The sequence below is a fragment of the Pelodiscus sinensis genome, chromosome 1 (genome assembly GCF_052426305.1).
Source record: "Pelodiscus sinensis isolate ZL-2025 chromosome 1, ASM5242630v1, whole genome shotgun sequence".
In the NCBI taxonomy this organism is placed as follows: domain Eukaryota; kingdom Metazoa; phylum Chordata; order Testudines; family Trionychidae; genus Pelodiscus; species Pelodiscus sinensis.
The window spans coordinates 169845381-169858092 of record NC_143052.1 but is presented as its reverse complement, the minus strand read 5'-3'; the positions used below and the strand labels follow the sequence as shown (position 1 = coordinate 169858092).

The 12712-nt window shown below is 43.4% G+C and overlaps 1 protein-coding gene across 4 annotated transcripts in view; it reads left to right on the top strand.

Annotated features, from left to right (window-relative positions):
* CADM2 (cell adhesion molecule 2) overlaps positions 1 to 12712 on the top strand; it is a 1018160-nt gene that overhangs the window by 681575 nt on the left and 323873 nt on the right. The window lies entirely within an intron of this gene.

The window sequence follows — 12712 nt, the reverse complement described above, 5'->3', positions numbered from 1 at the left end:
GGACCCCACAGTATAGCTGTAGTGAGTTTCTTCATGAGAAAATGTGAGGAATGAGCTCTTATGGATCCACTCTCTAGCCTTTTCAGAGGGACTATGTCCTAGAACTCCTCACCACTTCATTGGATTGCTATGCTCTCACTCAACAGCAATTTTTGCCTCCTAAAGAAAGGAGGAACCCACAATTCTTTGAGAGACTCCAAGCACACTGTTGGTGCCTTTGGCCGTGGCTCCATCCCGAGAATTTGAGTCCACTTATGCCTATTCATTTCTCGCGGTGTTCTCTCAGCACTATGTGCGTTGGCTGATGTACCGAGATTGTTTGAAGCTTGCAGCTCTCTCTGCTTTGGTGAATCTTGGTCCCTGCCTTGTTTGTTCATAAAGAGTTGTATCTCCTACTTTTTCTGGTGTTTTCTAGTATCTGGAAAAAAACTGTCCATCAGCTTGAAGGAAGTTGGTTCTTGGCCCAGCACTATTTAACATTTTATAAATAATATGGAAAAAATTGTAAATTCATTACAGATGACATTTGCACTTGACACAAATTGGGGGAGTAATATATAATGAAGGTCACTGATAACAGAGCAGTCTGGATCTCTTGGTAAGCTGTGTGCAGGCAAACAGTCTGCGTATTAATATGTCCAAATGTAAAGTCATACATCTAAGGAGAAGGAATATAGGCCATGCCTTTAGGCTGAGGGACTCTGTCCTGAGAAGCAGCGACTCTGAAAAAATATTTGGGGATTATGGTAGATAATCCATTGAATTTCTACTCCTTCTATGACACTGTGTCCCAAATGACTAAAGCAATCCTTGAGTGCATAAACCAGGAAATCTCAAGTAAATAGGTTATTCACTGGTGCCACTTCTGCAAGAATCTCTTCCCTTTTGATATTAAGAATATATTTCTGTGACACCCACGGAAGGTGCATTCTGCAGATAGAGGGCAGTGCCTGATCATCATATTCTGAAGTTGCTGCGAAAGTAAGAGGGGCAACATTTGTATACTACCTATTCTGCAGTACAAATGGTTAATGAATTAGTGGACATTGCCTATCTTTTAGAGCTGGAAGGGACCTTGAAAGGTCATTGAATCCAGTCCCCTGCTTTCACAGCAGGACCAAGTACCATCCCTGACAAATTTTTTCCCCCAAATCTCTAAGTGGCCTCTGCAAGGATTGAATTCACAACCTCGGCCAATGCTAAAACCACTAAGCTATCCCTCCCCCCGCTAAAACCCACGACCCCATCCTTCCCAGGCGAGCGCCCTATCCCCTAGGCCAGGGGGGAAACTGCCCCAATAATCATCTATCCTCCTCCACACACACAACACATTTCCCCCTTCACCAGTTTGAACTGTGGATAAACTCTTGGGCTTTGTTTTATTGATTCTGCCATTAAAGAGCATGATTCTATACCATGATGCCATCCCATCTGCACCACTTAGTAAGCTTAGTCTGTTTGAAGAATGTATACTGCTCTCTTTCTCCATGGCTACGTCTACATTGGCCCCTATTCCGTAATAGGGATGCTAATGTAGCACTTGGGAATAGGCAAATCAACGGGGGATTTAAATATCCCCCGCAGGATTTGCATTTTCATGGCTGCCGCTTTTTTCCAGCGTGTAGATAAGCCGGAGAAAAGCGCCAGTCTGGACGCGATCCTCCGGAAAATAAGCTCTTTTCCGGAGGATCTCTTATTCCCACTTTCAAGAGATCCTCCGTAAAAGAGCTTATTTTCCGGAGGTTCGCATCCAGACTGGCGCTTTTCTCTGGCTTATCTACAAGCCGGAAAAAAGCAGCAGCCATGAAAATGCAAATCCCGCGGGGGATATTTAAATCCCCCACGGATTTGCCTATTCCCAAGTGCTACATTAGCATCCCTATTACGGAATAGGGGCCAATGTAGACACAGCCCATGAGTTTTGAAAAGGCTATACATCCATGGTGTCCTAGAGGAATTCCCACTAGGAAATATGCTCTTTCTGTGGGGTGTGACTTAAAGCTACATTAGAACCATATGTGTCTTTCATTTTAGTGAATTTCCAGCATTGGCTTAATGCTATAAGACCAATTAGCTGTAACCTAGTGAGTATTCAGTACATTTTGTGAAAAATCTTAGTACTGTATTGCTTTGCCAATCTTTGAGGACCAAACAATTTTTTTTGTAAACTCAGAAAAAATATGATTTTTCTGCAAGAGAAATCTATTTGAGCTGCAGATATACTTTTGTGATTTGCTGTGGCATTCAAATGAAGAAAACTCAATTGCCTATGTTAAGATTGAAGGTAGCAACTAAATATTAGCTTAAACATGACTACTTTAAGTTGCTCAATTTTCAACATAAATAAATCGTGGCACTTTATATTCTGTCTAAACTCATTTCATTCAAAAGCCAAAGATCACTTTGGACTTCATTTATTCACCTGATTCGTGTTATTCCTCATTATGGCAATGAAATTGGTTTGTTTATTTTTAGATTAAGTCAGCAGAGGCGCAGTAGTAAACATACTGTATAGTACCTAAATACCAATACAGTCATATACCCGTTAAATTTAAGCCACGGGTCAAATTTCAAGTTCAGGGTATTGCCCGTCAGTCATCTCCCTGATCTTTCCATGTCACATGCAAAGAGTTATATTTTACTTTATCGCTCATCCTTTTAATAATAAAATATAATTAAATTAGATCCCCTTTTTTAATTAGCACACAGACAAGCCACATATGTTAACTTTGCATTCAAAAGAATTCCATGTCATAGTAGGTTTTGTATATTTGGCTGCTTTATAAAACAGATGCATTCAGTTAATCAGATTACTAAATAGTGAGTGCATAGGCATTTGTTCTTGTTTTCCAACTAAAATTACCAAATGGCTAGATGGTTCCATTGATTACTGGTGAGAAAAAAAATAATCTTGTTATTTTGTTTGTTTAATTTATTAAAAAGCTAATGCTAGATATCACAGGAAGGCCTTCTCTTTATCATTCTCCAGTATATGATACCTCCCTGCCATGGTTCTATAGTGGCCACTCAGGATGGCCACTATGTACTCTGCATAGAGAGATGGGAAACCAGGGCCCAGTCTTCTCTTGTCTTTTCTCGAGATGGCTGGAGAAGAGGGAAAAGATGTGCACTGACTTATTACATCTATTTATATAGCACAAAGGCGGTGTTAGATTGTCTGGTGATTTAAAACAAAAAATGTTTACAATAGAACTGAATGAAAACTGTAATTTCTATCCTATTAAAAATATTGTTTTTTTTAACATTTGTTTTCATTGTGACTTATTAAAATATCAAAATTTCACATTGAATGCAAAGTTTAAAAAAATCAATATACAAACGTTAAAATGTTTTGTTTTGAATCAGTTCATCATTACATTGCATCTGACTAAAGTGTGACAGTTGTACATTGGTTGCCACTTACCCTCAGTATTCCCTGTGAGTTGGGATCTGTATCTGGATCAGGTCGCCTATGATATACTCCAATGGGGTGACTTCCAAAATGGACCATACAGCTTGATCAGAGAAAAGATGGAAGATGAGGTCTGTCTTAACAGCCGTACAAAAGAATGGGGGTGGATCCATGAAGCTCATGAACAACAACTACCCTGTGACACTATGGTGCCTTTGGAAGATAGTTGAATATCAAACTGAATCAAAATAATTATCTTTTAATTTTCCTAATGGAAGACTGAAAAAATTAGGCAATTTTTTTTCCTGACAAATTCCCATATAGTTTAAAAACTCCTGAAATTCTGATGTCACTCTTCAGAACTGAAAGTTGCTGGAGAGTAAAGTTCTTCTGCAAAGAATATTCTTAATAGAACTGAGGAAATAATAAAGATGGCTATTGTCTTGGTCATCTGCTCCTCCCAGCTGGACAGTGTAGGAACAACTGTTCTCTCCACTGGCAGCAATGAGAGAGGGTATTCATTTAAACAAAAAAGCAATTCTTTTTGGGTTTCTATGAAGAGGAAGATGTTATATGCCATCTGAAAGAAGAAGGTTCCATTGTGAAAAATAATCATTCCTACGGGTTACTTGTCAAACCAGATTTACACAGCAAGTGAGGAGGGAGGGATGGAGAAACCAGGCTGTGGCATGTATGTATTTCTAGGGGAATGTTGGTGGGTGCAGGAAGAAGAGAAAGTCTTGAGGAGGGGAAGTGGAAGACAAGACAGACAAAAAGTGGGTGAGATGCAAGGGAAAAGTTAAAATGGGAAGGAGCAGTGTAGATGTGAGGGAAGAAAAACATGGAACGTGAGCAGGGGCATGCGGAGAATAGAAAGGAAGGAGGAAAAAGAGAAAACATCTAATGTCTTCATAAATCAGATTAATCCAATCTGCAACTATATATACTTTAATCATATAATGGCATCACTATAGGGAAGAGTTAAAGTTATTTGAGTCCTTAATTGTGTATTTTTATGTTTTAATAATGGTGGGCTTTTTAATTTTAACTTTACATTTCATAGCCTTATAAAACCTTTTGTAAAAAATTCCCATTGTTTTTTGGGAATATATACACAACATAGTATGCTGAAATCACTAGACGATCATCACTAGCGTTTTTTTATTACTTTAGAAGGTACTTAGGAAATAAAAATGTTAAGGGAGCTTATTTACATAGCGAGTGCCAATACCACACACACATTTGTATAATATATAAGATGTGTGATATAGTAATCACTATAAACTTAACTGCTAGTCGTTTATAGTTTCTAATGTTAGGGGACATATGCTTGGAATGCCTGCAAGAGCCTGCGCAATGTGTTATCTAGAGGTTCCGCAGACACATTTCTGTTGTTTAACTTAGAATAGAAATGGGCCTGAATTACTATTTTAAATATTAGTGAGTGGAAAACACAATAGACAGACACAATAGACTACATTAAAAAATGCTAAGGGGAAAGAGTTTTCTATGGAGCTTTTAAACATCGATGAAACAAGGGTCCCAAACATTTAGGAAAAATCCATAAATGACTATTACAGGTTGCACCTCTAATCTGGGAGTCTCTGGTCTGGCAACATCCATGGTCCAGCATAACCGAAGATGTCCCAGGATTAGAGAGTCCTGGTGTGCTGCAGGAGGGTGAGGGTCCAGGAGCTAACGTGTGGCTCATCTGCGCTGCAGGTTGGTAGGGTTCCAGGAGCCAGCTCATGGCTCAGCTAGTCTGGGGAGGGGCCAGGAGCTGGTGTGTGGCTCAGCTTTCTGGAGGGTTGGGTGGGAACCAGGAAGCCCATAGGAGGGGAGTCAGCAGGGGGCCTGAAATGACCTCTTCTGGTCTGGAAAAACCCAGGATCAGTCAGGTCTTGAGGGCGCTTGACCAGGGAGGACCAACCTATACTTAGGATATTCAGGGTTTCAACCCCATGCTCTGGATAGACCTGTATCTCTGACTAATAGAACCTGAGACTGGACGAGAGAACCTAAGATTTTCAAAGTAGCCAGAACCTCTGACTATAAGAATCTAGGACCTGGGTCTGAATCACTCTATAATTGCCATGTTTTTATGCATTCCCTCTGAAGTATGTAGCATCTACTACTCTCAGAGACCAAGATACTGAGCTGTGTTCTCTTTTTTTTTTCTTAATTGTATCCTTTGGTATATATGTTTGTGACTATTTTCTTCTACTGGTAGGGATGCCAGGTGTCCAGTTTTGAATTAGACAGTCCAGTATTTGAGGGTTCTGTCCGGGAAATAAATTGAGAAAATACCGGACATATAAAATGTCCGGTATTTTCTAATTAGGTAAGTTTTATTATTATTAGGAGTATCAGTATGCAGTTGCAAACTGCCTGGCTGGTAGACACACTCACACTGCATGAGTGTGTCTACCAGCCAGGCAATATGCAATTATGCGAGGGGGGATGGGACCAGGGCGGGATGGAATCCCCAGGGCCGGACTCACTCGTGCTTCGCCGGGACCATGCACGGGACGGGCAGCGCCTCAGGATCTGTGTGCACCTGGGTCAATCCCGCTCTCTGCCGGCCAATTGTTTCCCCCCGCTCTTTCCCCCCAGATATCCCCACTCCCCCTGACCTCCTCCCGGACAGCCCTGCTTCCCAATGGCTGGTTCTCCCCGCCTCCTTCTCTGATCTCCCCCTGGCCAAGCCTGCTCCTCTGACCCCCTCCTCACTTCCTACCAGCCTCTCCCCCCCGGATCTCCCCCGCCAGCCCGGTTGCTCCCGACCTCCCCCCCATCAGCCCTGCTTCCTGCTGGCCAGTCTCCCCACCCCACCTCCTCCCGGCCAGTCCTTCCCCTCCCATCTGAGATCAACTGTGTACGGTATTTTTTTTTTTGAAGCCACCTGGTAACCCTACCAGCTCGGCCCTCATTCGCAACAACTGTTTCAGCTGGGGTTTTGCTCTCAGCCCTCACTCAGGGCTGGGTTTTTGCCCTTAAAGCACCAGTACAGGGCAAGCATCCTATCACAGACCCAAATAGCAGTATTTGTCTTATTTGTATTATCCTCCAAAAATTCGGAACTGTTCAATTATTAACATCAATCAGACAGTGTTTCAGCTTTTGCAGAGTGGTTTGTTATGGTGGATGAATAAATCATCAGCATGGATATGATATACTGCATCATAATGGTACAAAACCCAAGCCAGCTGAAGTGTATAGCTATTGAAAAATGTGAATCCAATGCAGTCAGGGAAACTCCATAATTCAAAGGCACAATATCAAAGAACCGTTATTTATGGTTACAAGGTTTTACCACTGAGACAAATAGAAATGAAAAATTGTCAGATTCCCTCTTTAATAGAGGGTCATTACAAAAACTTAAGGCAGACATAGTAGCAAGGTCTAATCTAAAGTTTGGTAGGAAATATTCTGGTACAGGTTGGACCTCTCTGGTCCCGCACTCTGAGCAGTACCGAACCAGAGAGTTTGCCAGACCACAGTAGGTCAGTGCTCCTCTACTCGCTGTCTCACTCCCAGGCTCCTTAGACTGAGGCTTCCACTCTGTTTCTAGCCCTGTTGCCACCAGGGTTGCCCGGGATTCCCAGGGCCAACCAGCCGCTGCCAATCCTACTCAGAAGCCATCTGACCCACTACCACTGGGGATTCACCAGGGCCCCCCAGCCAAGACTCCTCTGTTGCTGCTTGGCCCTGCTACTGCTGGGAGTTCTCTGGCCGGGGCTGCCTGGCCACCCCCAGCCTCATTGCCAGCAGAGATTGGGTTCTCCAGCCAGGGCTCTCTGTCCCTGCCTGGCTCCAGTGATGCTGACGAATTCCCCAACCAGGGCCTCCCGGCCTGCTTCTACTGAGGGCTCTCTGGCCGCTCGGCCACTCCCTCTCTACAGCCACCAGGGATTCCCTGGGTTCCCTGGCCTCACCTGGCCCAGATAATGCCTGGTCCTGCTTATGCGGGAGGGGGTCTTCAGACAGGGAAGGGCTCCTTACCCCCACCTGGCCCCTTTGATGTCAGAGTTCCCACAGCTGGGCCAGAGCTCCCCAGCTACCACCTGGACCAGCCACTGCTAGCTCAGTCAGAGCTCCCCAGCCCTATGTTCTCCAGCTGGCTCCCACTCCCACCTCCTGGGCTCTTTGGTACAGCAACATCTATGGCCCTGCTGGACCACGGATGTTGCCAGACCAGAGAGTCCCAGATTTGGAAGTTCAACCTGTACTATAATATCACTAAGAAAAAACATTCCCTCTTCTACAGATATCATCTTGCCCTTTTGCTGGTATAGATTCATTTAAAAGAGGTAGATATATAAGAGTTCCCTTGAAGACAGTGGAAGTCTTATAGAATCATAGAAGGGACCTAGTGAGATCATCAAGTCAAGTCCCCTTCCCTCACAGCATGACCAAGTACCATCTAGATCATCCCAGACAGGTGTCTGTCTAGCCTGCTGTGACCGTCCCTGCGAGTCATTCTCATCAAGTACGCAGTTGGGGCGGTGGGACCGTGTCCCTATTGTAGTCCTCGTCCCACTCCTCGTCACTCTCGGAGGGGGGAAAAGGGGACCTGGGCCCACCCTCACTCATGGGCCCCAGCCCAGGGCCCTAAGGACTCGGATCTGGAGGGATCCGGTCCGACTGATGGAGTTGTACACTGTAACTCGCCAGCACGCCAGTCGCTCCGGGGTTCCGCCCTGGGCTGCTTCCTTTCCCTCCTCCTCGGGCCTGTCCTGCCCCATTGTCCCTGACGCCCTCCTTACCGCGGGGTATCAGGATGGGAGATAGGTCGTCCTCCGCTGAGGGCATCCGGGGTCCTGGCTGACTCCGCCGGGGCTCTCCTGTCCCACTGGGTTGCTCCAGCAAAAGAAGTTCCTCCCGGCGTCGGCTCATTTTGAACGCCGCGCCGGGACCGCGGCACCAATCCCCGCTTGGGGAGAACTCTGTGTGGCCACGCTCACGGGGCCCCGCCCCTCTCCCTTGCCCGGCCCGGGCATTACCATGGCGGCATGGCCGACGCCTCCACCTCTCACTGCCGTCTCACTGCTGGCTGGACGGCATCCAAGCAGCCCGGACGGAGCCAGGCTTCCACGGCCTGTCGGCTCCAGAGAGCCTCTTGGGGTCGGTCCTCAGTGTGGGGTGGGGGCGCCCCATCACACCTGCGCTTAAATATCTCCAGTGATGGAGATTCTACAACCTCGCTAGGCAATGTATTCCTGAGTTTAACCACCTTGACAGTTAGGAAGTTTTTCCTATTGTCCAACCTAAACCTCCCTTTCTGCAATTTAAGCCCATTGCTTCTTTTCCTACCCTCAGAGGCCAAGGAGAATAATTTTTCTCCCTCCTCCATTTTAGATACTTGAAACTTGGTATGTGTAAGGAGTTACCTTCTTAATAAGTGTAGGTAGTTATCAAAAGTATTGCTTGAAAGACATTACTGGGGTGAATAGAACACATGCCAGACCAGCAACCAAGGAGTTAATATGGGTATTGTTCAGCAATGCGGATTTGCAGCTTCACAGCAGCTGGAAAAATAAAAGAGCTTCGAAGCAGATGGGCAAGGCTGTTGCCAGAGGAGCAAATAGGCTGGAAAAGGGAACTCTTGCCAGTAATCTGAAGATAACTCCCTGAGAAGGGATAACCAGACCAAGGGTCTAGAAATCCTACTGAAAGCAGAGAAGGTAGGAAGGAGCTCATAACATGTCTGACCTGACTTAAGGGTCCTGAGCTATAACCCATTGGAGTGGGTGGGCTTATAAAAACAATGAGTAATCCTGTGGCACTGTAGTTGTTTCTTTTGGTATTACTCAGTGGGATCAGAGGAAAGGGTCCTGTAGAATATGATGTTGGTAATTTGTAATTTGTTTGTAATTTGACCTATTCATGATGACTATAGGACCCTCTTTGTCAGCCTCGTTGATTATAATGTCAGAGTTGTTTCTGAGGCTGTGGATAGCATTGTATTCTGCTTGGCTGAGTTTATATGTCACTTGATGTTGCCTGTTCACAACCTATGCACGTCTGTGGAACCAAGTGATGTAGAAGTCCAGACTGTCATTTAGACCATCCATGGAGAAATCTTCTTCTTGTACAGCTGGTATGGGGGATCCTGAGGTTCAGTGTGATATTCAATGGTGAGTTAGAAATATTCCTTCAGTCAGAGATGGCAAAACAGGCTTGCAGGTCACTTCAGAACTGTATTGTGTGATGTGAGGGGTGGGAGGCAGAAAGAGAGTTCCCGAGATAGGACGGACTCTTCTGCCAGACTAAGTGTATGGTTGGATAGATTAAGAATGTTGTTAGGTGAGTTGAGGGTACCAGAGCTGTAATGCCCTGTGAAATGTAGGAGTTTAGATTTTTGTGTGTGTTCTTTTTCTTCTGTAGGGAAGTGAAGTGAGCATTGTAAGTGGCTTGTCCAGTTTTTGTAAGGTCCAGCCGCATTGAAGTTTGTGTGGAAGCTTGCTTTTTTTAAGAGTCTTTAGTTTCGAGAGCTCCTTCTTGATTTTCTTCTGTTTTTGTGTATGATTCTGATTAGGTAGTTCCTCAGTTTCTTTGAGAGTGTATGGCATAATCTCTCACTATAGTCTATGTAGTATGCTAATTATAATGGATTTTTCACTTTTAGTCCATTGGGTATGATGTTCATCTGTTTGCACTTGGAGAGGAAGATGATGTCTGCTTGTATCTGTGAGTTTCTTTATTCAGTTGATGAATTTCCACTTCATACAGCTAAATGTGGTGCCTTGCATGTTACAAAGTGTCAGCTGTGTTAGTTTGTAACTTTAAAATCAACAAATAGTCCAGTGGCACCTTGGAGACTAACAAAAATATGTAGTATCACGAGCTTTTGTGGGTTAGACTCAATTAATCAGATGGGTTGGAGTGGAAATAACAGAAACCAAGAGGTATGTATAACAGCAAAAGAAGTACCTGTCAACTGTAGGATCCAGGTTAATGAAAGTAATTAAGTGGACTGGACATGTCCCATTCATAGCCTTTGATGTGAAAATGTGACAAACCATTAAAAACCGAGGGTGGCTTTTGCAATCCCCTCCCCCCAAGGCAACAGAATCTGGGGACCCCATCAGGAATAAGAGGAAGTCCATACACACCCCTTTTGGAGCTTGAGGCAGAAACCAACTGAACATCCTGCAAGACTGAGTGAACTCTTTTGCAGTCCTCTGCTTGCCGAGAAGGAGTGCTGTGCCATTAACATAGGAGCCCGAAGAGAGTGTTTTGGGTCCAAAAGAATTCCATACCTAACATGTTGTTTGAAAATCTGTTTACTTTTTTGGTGCCTAAATGGGAGCTGTACTCTTTCAAAATCCAGTCCATTGTCTCTATCCACTCTGCTCATCCAGTAGGAATCACTGGGTAAATATTCTGTTCTCGGGTTCGTGGCTAGCTGTATTGAGAAGAGAAAAAGAGTAGAAAAGCTCCTATCTCTATGTTCCCACCGAAGGTATTAAATGATTGCTCAATTGGGATTAGTTGCTAATGGAAAATTTTTAAAAGAATTGTTTATTGGTTTCCTGCTCCCATTGGAAGAAAACAGTTGGACAGGCAGCTTCAATTCTAGTTTTCTATACCATACTTCTTCACTCTGCCCTTTCCTCCTATTTTGGGACAGGAAGTTGGGAGCATAAACCCAATCATCCCCTGAGTGTGGGAATCTTTCTAAATGCAAAATTAATGTGTTAATGAAAACGTTATCTCTCTCCATCTATTTGTTGATTAAAAATTAGCACAAGAGACCAAAGCAAATCAGCTCAGTAAGTCTGGGTCACAAGTGCAGTAATTCATCCAGCAATAATAAGCACTGCAACTAGTTTAATATCTCAAATATACTATGGGATGTAGTTTAGAATCAATAAATAATATGAATCAGAAGACTATCTTAAGATACAGGAATGATAAGAGCTCTGCAGTTTTTAGAAAGTTCACAGTACTATTGACATGTTTTTCCTCACATTCTGGCACTGTCTCAGAGGACTAAATTGGAATTCATAATAGTGGTAATAGTTCTAACGAAAGTTCCTGGCTGCTCTTTACTCCCTCCAATTATCGTGGAGAAATAATTGGCCCTGGCTTCTTTCAGAGCTTTCCAGTATTGAGACAATATTGAGATTTCCACATCATATTGTGTATTCATAGCCCAAATGCTTGTTTTTCTTCCAGCCAGCATCCTTGTATCCTTCAAGGCCCCAAACTCTGTTATATGCTAAGAAAACTGCCAAAATATGAATCAGAATTGTTGTCTGAATTGAAGCAGTTTCTCAGCTTCATTTAAAATAGTAATTATACAATTCCGCTGTACACGCTACTGTTTATAGTATGGTTTATTTTGTATTTGTTTTATTAAAAAAAGTCCAGAACAGTCAGACCAATAGCAATTCGTGCACAGTTAAATCACAAAGGGCTTGAACAAGACAGATTTAACAAACTGTAAACTAGGGCTGGCAAGGTACAGGACACAATGTCACTGGAAGGAGCAAAGTGGGAGCAGGCTGTCACCCTGGGACAGGCTTGGTGTAGTGAGATGATTGGCTGAGTGCAGATGCTCCACAATCTGCCATGCATTTCACCAGCTCTGTAGGTGGCTTCTTGAGGTGGCCAATCTAGAGGAGTTTATTAATAAAGGGACAAAATTAGTTTAATTTATGTGAAACAAATGGACACTGATGTGGGCATTAAAACAGTTTTGAAGGAGAAATGATCATCCTCCAAACATGCCAACTATCACACTTCCTGTTAGAAGGAACAACAACGATGGCTTCTACAGGATCAGAGGTGATACAATTTAAGATGAAGAGTATGAGCAGGAAGGCAGGGAGGAAAGGAACTTAATTTTCTTGCAGGTACTGTCCTATTGAAACCTGGGTCCCTGCTAGTTCTTTAAATAGCTCCTTGCTGGCTTTTGCAGCAACTCAGCCAGTTCTTGCCAGAGCTGTGCGCATCTTCTTACTTTCACCTTTGCATGAAGGTCAGAAAGGGAGTAAGATAGTTTGCTAAAACAAATCACTTCTTGAGTTATTGGACTGTGTGATTCTGGCTCAGAATGAATAACATGATGTAATAATAATTAAAACAATGAGGAGATACTTATTTATTTTCCTATTCCTCTTATTTTTGTCTTAATTTTAAAATGTATTAAGAATTTAACCTCTTATATTATAAATGCAGCATTTTCCATATCTGAGTGTATTACTGTTCATTTTTTTATGAAGTAAACTTTGTCATATTTTTCTTCTAATTATCATGGGATTTGTTTATTTTATTTGCCAAAAGCTTGTTCAT